This window comes from Cebus imitator, unplaced genomic scaffold (assembly GCF_001604975.1).
Source record: "Cebus imitator isolate Cc_AM_T3 unplaced genomic scaffold, Cebus_imitator-1.0 Scaffold29, whole genome shotgun sequence".
Taxonomy (NCBI): domain Eukaryota; kingdom Metazoa; phylum Chordata; class Mammalia; order Primates; family Cebidae; genus Cebus; species Cebus imitator.
Genome location: NW_016107344.1, coordinates 1,320,212 through 1,326,990, shown reverse-complemented (window position 1 = coordinate 1,326,990; position 6,779 = coordinate 1,320,212). Strand labels below are relative to the sequence as shown.

At 39.8% G+C, this 6,779-nt stretch overlaps 1 pseudogene; it reads left to right on the top strand.

Annotated features, from left to right (window-relative positions):
• Positions 1-3,096: 3,096 nt before the first annotated feature.
• LOC108300701 lies at positions 3,097-6,075 on the top strand (annotated as a pseudogene).
• The last annotated feature ends 704 nt before the right edge of the window (positions 6,076-6,779 follow it).

Sequence of the window (6,779 nt, the reverse complement as noted above, 5' to 3'; positions counted from 1 at the left end):
AAAATAAGTTGAAATTGTTTAAAAGAAGGTTTAACAGAGAAATAATTTACATAGGTAAGAAAAATCAACATAGAGAACTTTAATAATCCTACAAAGCAATTAAACCTAACAGACATATAGAGAAGTTTCCATATAGCAACAGTCATCTTAAGTGCACATGGACTATTCTCCAAAAGAGACCACGTGTTAGGCAAAAAATCAAATATTTAATATATTTAAGAAGATTAAAATCATAAAAAGTATCTTCTGCAACTACAAGATAGTAAAACTGGAAATCAATAGCAGAAGAAAAATTGACCAATTGAATGTAACAGAGAGCCTGGAAATAAACCCTTGCATATATGTGTAAGCAGTCTTTGAAGAAGCAAGACTACACAGCCTTTTCAACAAGAGATGTTGAGAACACTGGATATTCATATGAAAATAATAGAGTTGAACCCTTACTTTACACCATAAACAAAAATCAACTCAAAATAGATCGATGAACTAAAGGTTAAAATCTAAAACTATAAAAGTCATAGGAGAAAACAAGTAGAAAAGCTTCAGAACATTTTAATTTGCCAAGGAATTCTTAAATATGACATTAAAAGCACAAGCAACAGAAAGAAAAACAGACAAATGGGACTAAGTAAAACTTAAAATCTTCTTTACATTAAAGGAAACTTTCAACAGAATAAAATGTCAGGCTATAGAATGGGAGAAAATATTAGTAAGTCATATATGTGAATCTACAATATATAAGAAAATGCTTCAACTCAGCAATAACAACAAAACTCCCAAAATAATCCTACAAAAATGGCAAAAGGGTGTGAACAGACAATTCTTCTAAGATCACACACAAATGCCTAACAAACATGAAATGAGACTCAAATCACTAAATATAAGAGAAATGCAAATCAAATATACAGTAAGGTATTACCTCATACCCATTAGGATGGCAACTATAGAAAGGACAAAAAACCAAGTGTTTTTGAGGATGAAGAGAAACTGGAACCCTTGTGCACTGTTGATACAAATGTAAAATGGTAGCCATTATTAAAAACAGTATGCATCTTTCTCAAAAAAATTAAAAATAGAATTGCCATATGATCCAGCAATCTCACTTCTGAGCAAATGTCTGAAATAACTGGAAGCAGGATCCCAAAAAGAGTCTTTGCATATCCATGTTTATTGCAGCATTATTCACAATAACTAAGAAGTGGAAGCCATCCTACTTTCTATGACTGAATAAATAAAATATCCTATAAACATACAACAGAATATTATGCATCCTTAAAAATATCCTGTGACATGCAGTAGCATGGATGAACCTCAGGGCATTATGCTAATCAAAATAAGCCAGTTACAAAAAGACAAATACTATATGCTTCTGCTTATGTAAAGTATATATAGTAATAAAAATCATAGAAACTGAAAATAGAAAGGTGGCTGACAAAGTCTGGAGTGATAAGAGAGAGGAAATTAGTATTTAATGGGCATAGAAATTTAATGTTGTGAGATGAAAAATTCTAGAGATCCCTGCTACAACAATGTGAATATATTTAACACTACAGAACTACACATTTTAAAATAATTAAGATGGTAAATTTAATGTTGTTTGTTTTTACCACAACAAATTTCTTTAAATTAAGAGTTCCTTTAATTATTTTCACAATTAGCTAGGCCATTAATTAAGAAAATACAACCATAACATCATTAGTTTGCTAATAATTAAGTATTTATATACTTCTCTGTTCCTTGCTGATGGACAGTAATCACTCAAAATGGCTGTCTCATAAAAGAGAGTTGAGCAATTTTTGTTTATTTCCATAAGCAATCATACATATCAAATCACAGTGGCTTTGTTTTCTTGTTTTATTATGAATGCCTTACTGAAAAAAGACCTAAAGAGAGACTAAATAAATTAATGGCTCTATTTGACTTGCTCATAATGGAATGATAATTCTAAAAAAATTAGTTCTATTTTCATTTGGCATTCTTTATTTCCAGGATTTTAGGTATTATTCAAGAAAATATATTGCAAGATACTGAAATAAACAATAAAATCCTTTTTCATATGATACTAAATTTTGTGCTCACACATGCCAAATATGCGTTTTCTATAAATCTTCATTTCAATTGCCTTGTTTGGAAAATTGACATCTTGGACAAAGGCAGATATCCTAGCACTTGTGTGTGTGTGTGTGTGTGTGCGCGCACGTGTGTGTGTGTGTGCGCGCGTGCGCGCAGAGAAATGAGTAAATGCAATTGTTTATGTCACTATGTCCACAGATGCTGTTGCAGCCAGTGAGGTTTCATTGTTACTCTGGTTTGGACATGGTTTGTCCCCACCAGAACTCACATTAAAATTTGATTCACAGTGTGAAGTGTTGGGATGTGGGGCCTACTGGGAAGTATTTGGGTCTTGGGGGTAGATCCCTCATAAATAGATTAATTACTGCAGTCAGGAGTCAGTGAGTTGTTTCTCTTACTGGAATGGATTAGTTTCCATGAGAATGTGTTGTTAAAAAGAGCTGGCTTCTTGGGATTCTCCCTCTTGCTTCCTCTCTTGCAATGGAGTCTCTGCATATATCAGCTTCCTCTCCACTCTCCACCATAAGTTGAAACTGCATGAGACCATCACCAGATGCAGCCACCTGCCCTTGAGCCTTCCAGCTACCAGAATCATGAGTCAAATAAACCTCTTTCTAAAAAATAAATTACCCAGCATCAGGTATTCTGTTACAACAACATAAAATGAACTAAGACAACTGAATATGCTGCCCCTCCAGCATAGGACCTGTCAATGGTACTTGATAAGACTCTACACATACATGAGACCTTTTCAGGAAAATGCCTTTTCATTGGATCAAATACATAGCAATGTAAAAACCTCTTCCTCTTAAGATTGTTTGAGCTCTTCATTTGAAGCTGCATATAAACTATTTTGTCTTTTATTAAATAAATATCAGAAAGAATTACTGTATAGGTAAGAAAGATGCTTCCTAATAATCAGGAGAAAATCTTCTACCTGTTGTGATGTTTATAACTGTTTTTCTTTTACAAAGAGAATACTAATCAACCTAGCTAAAGCAAAATTTGTATATTCTTGCCAGAATGTATAAGTTTAACAAAGAATCCAGTGGTAGGAGTTCAGCTTTACCTCTGGTATGGATGAGAACTGCCAATAGAGCACAGTATAAAATTTAAAAAAAAAAAAAAAAACCAGATCTGTCTTGAGTGTTCCTTGAAATACTTCTGCATTTCAGCTTTATTCTTTTTGGAAAAGCTAGCTATTATACTTTCCAGACTACATGTGAAAATGGTCCTCATTTTAAGATGCTGACTTATCTTCCTTATTCATGTAAATTCCAAAGCCAAATTTTCAAAAGAGGCATTTTAATTGGCTAATCTTCAGTAAGGTGCCTTTCTAATAGAGTAATACTGTCATATTAAGTGACCACATAGTTTTGGCCTGCAGCAGAGTCAAGCTTGCTTCTAGTGCTTTCCTGTAAATAAGGGATGGGGGGGGAAAATCATTCCCCAGTATGTGGTGTGTTGACTTTCTAGGGGAATACTACAGTTGAAATTATTCTATAATATGATATAGGAAATCGGTTCTCAAACTTTAGTCTGCATTAGAATGACCTGAAGGGCTTTTTAAATAAACAGATTTCTGGGCCTAACTCCCAGAATTTTTGATTCAATATGTCTGGGATAAGATCCAAAATGTGCATTTTTAACAAGCTGCCAGATAATTTTCATGGGACTATTGGAGTCCCACACTCTTGAGAACCATTGATATAGTGCAATGAGAACACATTTACAAGCTAGAAGCATGTCTCAGCTTTGTGTCTTGCAGTGTAACAGTAGTCCTTGAAATTAAGGGTAGTCAATTGAGTTCAACCTTTTCAGTCAATTAATATCCAACTCTTTTACAAAAAACATGCAATTCCTATGATATATCTGATTTCTGAGTTGCATTCAGAAACTGAAACTTAAAGAGGATCATGAACCATATTTGTTTTATGATTTAGAATTAACCAGTGGCTGGGCCCTTTCTCCACAATTCTTTTCTAACTCATAACTCAACATTTTCCTTTTGATTTTCTAATAAATATAAGAGATTTATTCTGAGGGACTTCCAGTTTTAGCTCTGACTTGTAAAATGTTTGGAAGTTCTTACAACAACAAAGAGTTGGTCTAGAAAACAATTACTTTTCTTTGACACATCAGAAATTTGAAATTATAGAGCAAATAGCTACCCCAAAATCTACAGAGAGGTGAATCCACAATCATAATCAGGCTCCTACCTGTAGCAGAACCTGATAGAGCCATAAACTAGTAGGAACATTTAAATGGAAGTTTTGACAAATTACTGTAAGCTGCGTGGACTAGCAGAAGAATGCAGCTCCTGGAGCTGCACCATATAGTGGTACCAATTTTTTGTGTGTGAGCTTCGCCATCAAGAAAATATCAACAGGTATCACATACACATCACTGGATTTGAAAGGACAGGTAAGGGCCCGCCTGCCTTACCTCTCCTTTCTTCTGTAGCTCCCACCGAAGCCGCAGGCCCGCCCCAATCACGGTACCATGAACTTCGGCTGGGAGCTCTACCACCTCTTCCTCCTCCTACTGCAAGGTGTTCGGGGATGGCTCTCACCTGTCCGCGCGTCTCTCTGGTGTCAGCGGCGTGGGCAGCTTCTGCTCACAGTCGCTGTCTCGCTGCAATGTAGCCTCCTCAACCGCCTGCTCCTCGGCCTCAGCGCTCGGCTTCAGCCAGGCCTATCGCCGGCCGGTGGCGTCTGACGGACTAGACCTGAGCGAGGCAGCTGGCATCAACGAGTACAAGATCATCCGCGCCAATAAGAAGGAGCAGCTGCAGGGCCTCAACGACCGCTTCTGTGTTCATCGAGAATGTGCATCAGCTGGAGACGCAGAACCGCGCGCTGGAGGCCAAGGAGGCCGAGCTGTGGGAACGCCACGCTGAGCCGTCGTGCGTAGGTGTGCTCTTCCAGCGCCAGCTGCGCGCGCAGCAGGAGTAGGCGCGCTCAGCCTACGCGCAGGCCCTGCTAGGTCTGGACCGGCTGGCTGAGGAGGTGCAGTGGCTGCGGGTGCGCTGCCCGGAGGAGAGTCGCGGACGCGACGGCACCGAGCGCTTCCTGAAGGTGCAGCAGCGCGACGTGGACAGTGCCATGCTGGCCTGCCTGGACCTGGAGCAGAAGGTGGAGTCGCTGCGGGACGAGCTGGCCTTAGTGCGCCAGGTTCACGACTAGTAGGTAGCCAAGCTGCTGGCCATGCTGAAGGCGTCGTGACAGACCTCGGCTGAGGTGGATGTGACTGTGGTTAAACCAGACCTAAGCACGGCGCTGAGGGAGATCAGCGCTCAGTATGAGTCCTTGGCCACTAATAACTTGCAGTCCTCGGAGGATTGGTACAAGTCTAAGTTCGCTAACCTGAATGAGCAGGTGGCGCGCGTAACTGAGGCTATGCGGGCCAGCTGCGAGAAGATCCGCGAGTACCGACGCCAGCTGCAGGCGCGCACCATCGAGATCCAGGGCCTGCGCGGGGCCAGAGAGTCCTTGGAGAGGTGGATCCTGGAGCCGCACAGCGAGGGGACTGGCTACCAGGATAGCACGGGGCAGCTGGAGAATTATCCGAGGAACACCATGAGGGAGATGGCACGCCACCTTTGGGAATACCAAGACTTGCTCGATGTCAAAATGGCTCTTGACTTTGAGATAACAGCTTACAGGAAACTGCTGGAAGGCGAAGAGACACGTTTTAGCACCAGTGAGGTAAGCATTTCGGGGCTGTATCCACTTCCCAATCCAAATTCTCTGCTCCACCTAGAATCCCCAGTTCTACAGTCTCCAAAGGCTCATCCACTGGGATATCACTTAAGAAAGAGGCAGGAGGAGGGGGAGGGAAGGAGGAGGAGGAGGCAGGAGGAGGAAGCATCTAAGGTAGCCTCTACGAAAACTTCCCAGATAGGAGAAAGTTTGGAAGAAATATTAAAAACAGTAATACCTACTAAGAAAACCGAGACATCGAAATATAGAAGAAATGACCATTTCAAGCCAAAAAATATAATTCTATTTCTTTGAAAGTTAATGCTTAAGAGGGAATGATATGTATTTGATTTGTTACATATTCCTGAACCTGAACACCTGGTATAAAATGTCTTCAAGGTTTCAGTCTCGTAATTAGTGTTGAATACTTACATACATTCTCTAATAAGAAATCCACTCCTTAGAGTGAAGTAAACTGCAGTCCTAGAGCAATCACAGACCACTTAATTAAGAATATAGCTTTCTGACCTTCAGCTCACGCTTCACAGTGTTCAATGATTCAGGTGCAGAGGGAGTACAAACTAAGGTACTAAATCTGTGATCATTGTCATTTGCTATGAACTGAAATTAAAACTATTCACACAACCCAGCCATTACCCAGCCAAATAATCTTACTCCAGATACCTAAAACATAAGATAAATCACTGCTAAACATAAGCCACTGGTCCACACCCAATTCCACTCTGATAGAACTATTTCACAAATAATAGATGTTTGTTTAATGGACACCTTCCACCTCCCTGGATTCGATATATCCTTTTCTTCCATGTGGGGAGAAAATAGTATAGTGTAGTCTTCTTTCCTTTTAAAGAACTTACTCCCGTTAGCTCTCTATGCTCAGTGGGTAAAATTAGATGCATGTTGACCATGTCTGTGATTCGTGTAATGACTCATCCCTGCCTATTTCATATTCTTTCAATCCTGTAGATTAAAAAAAAAAATGGC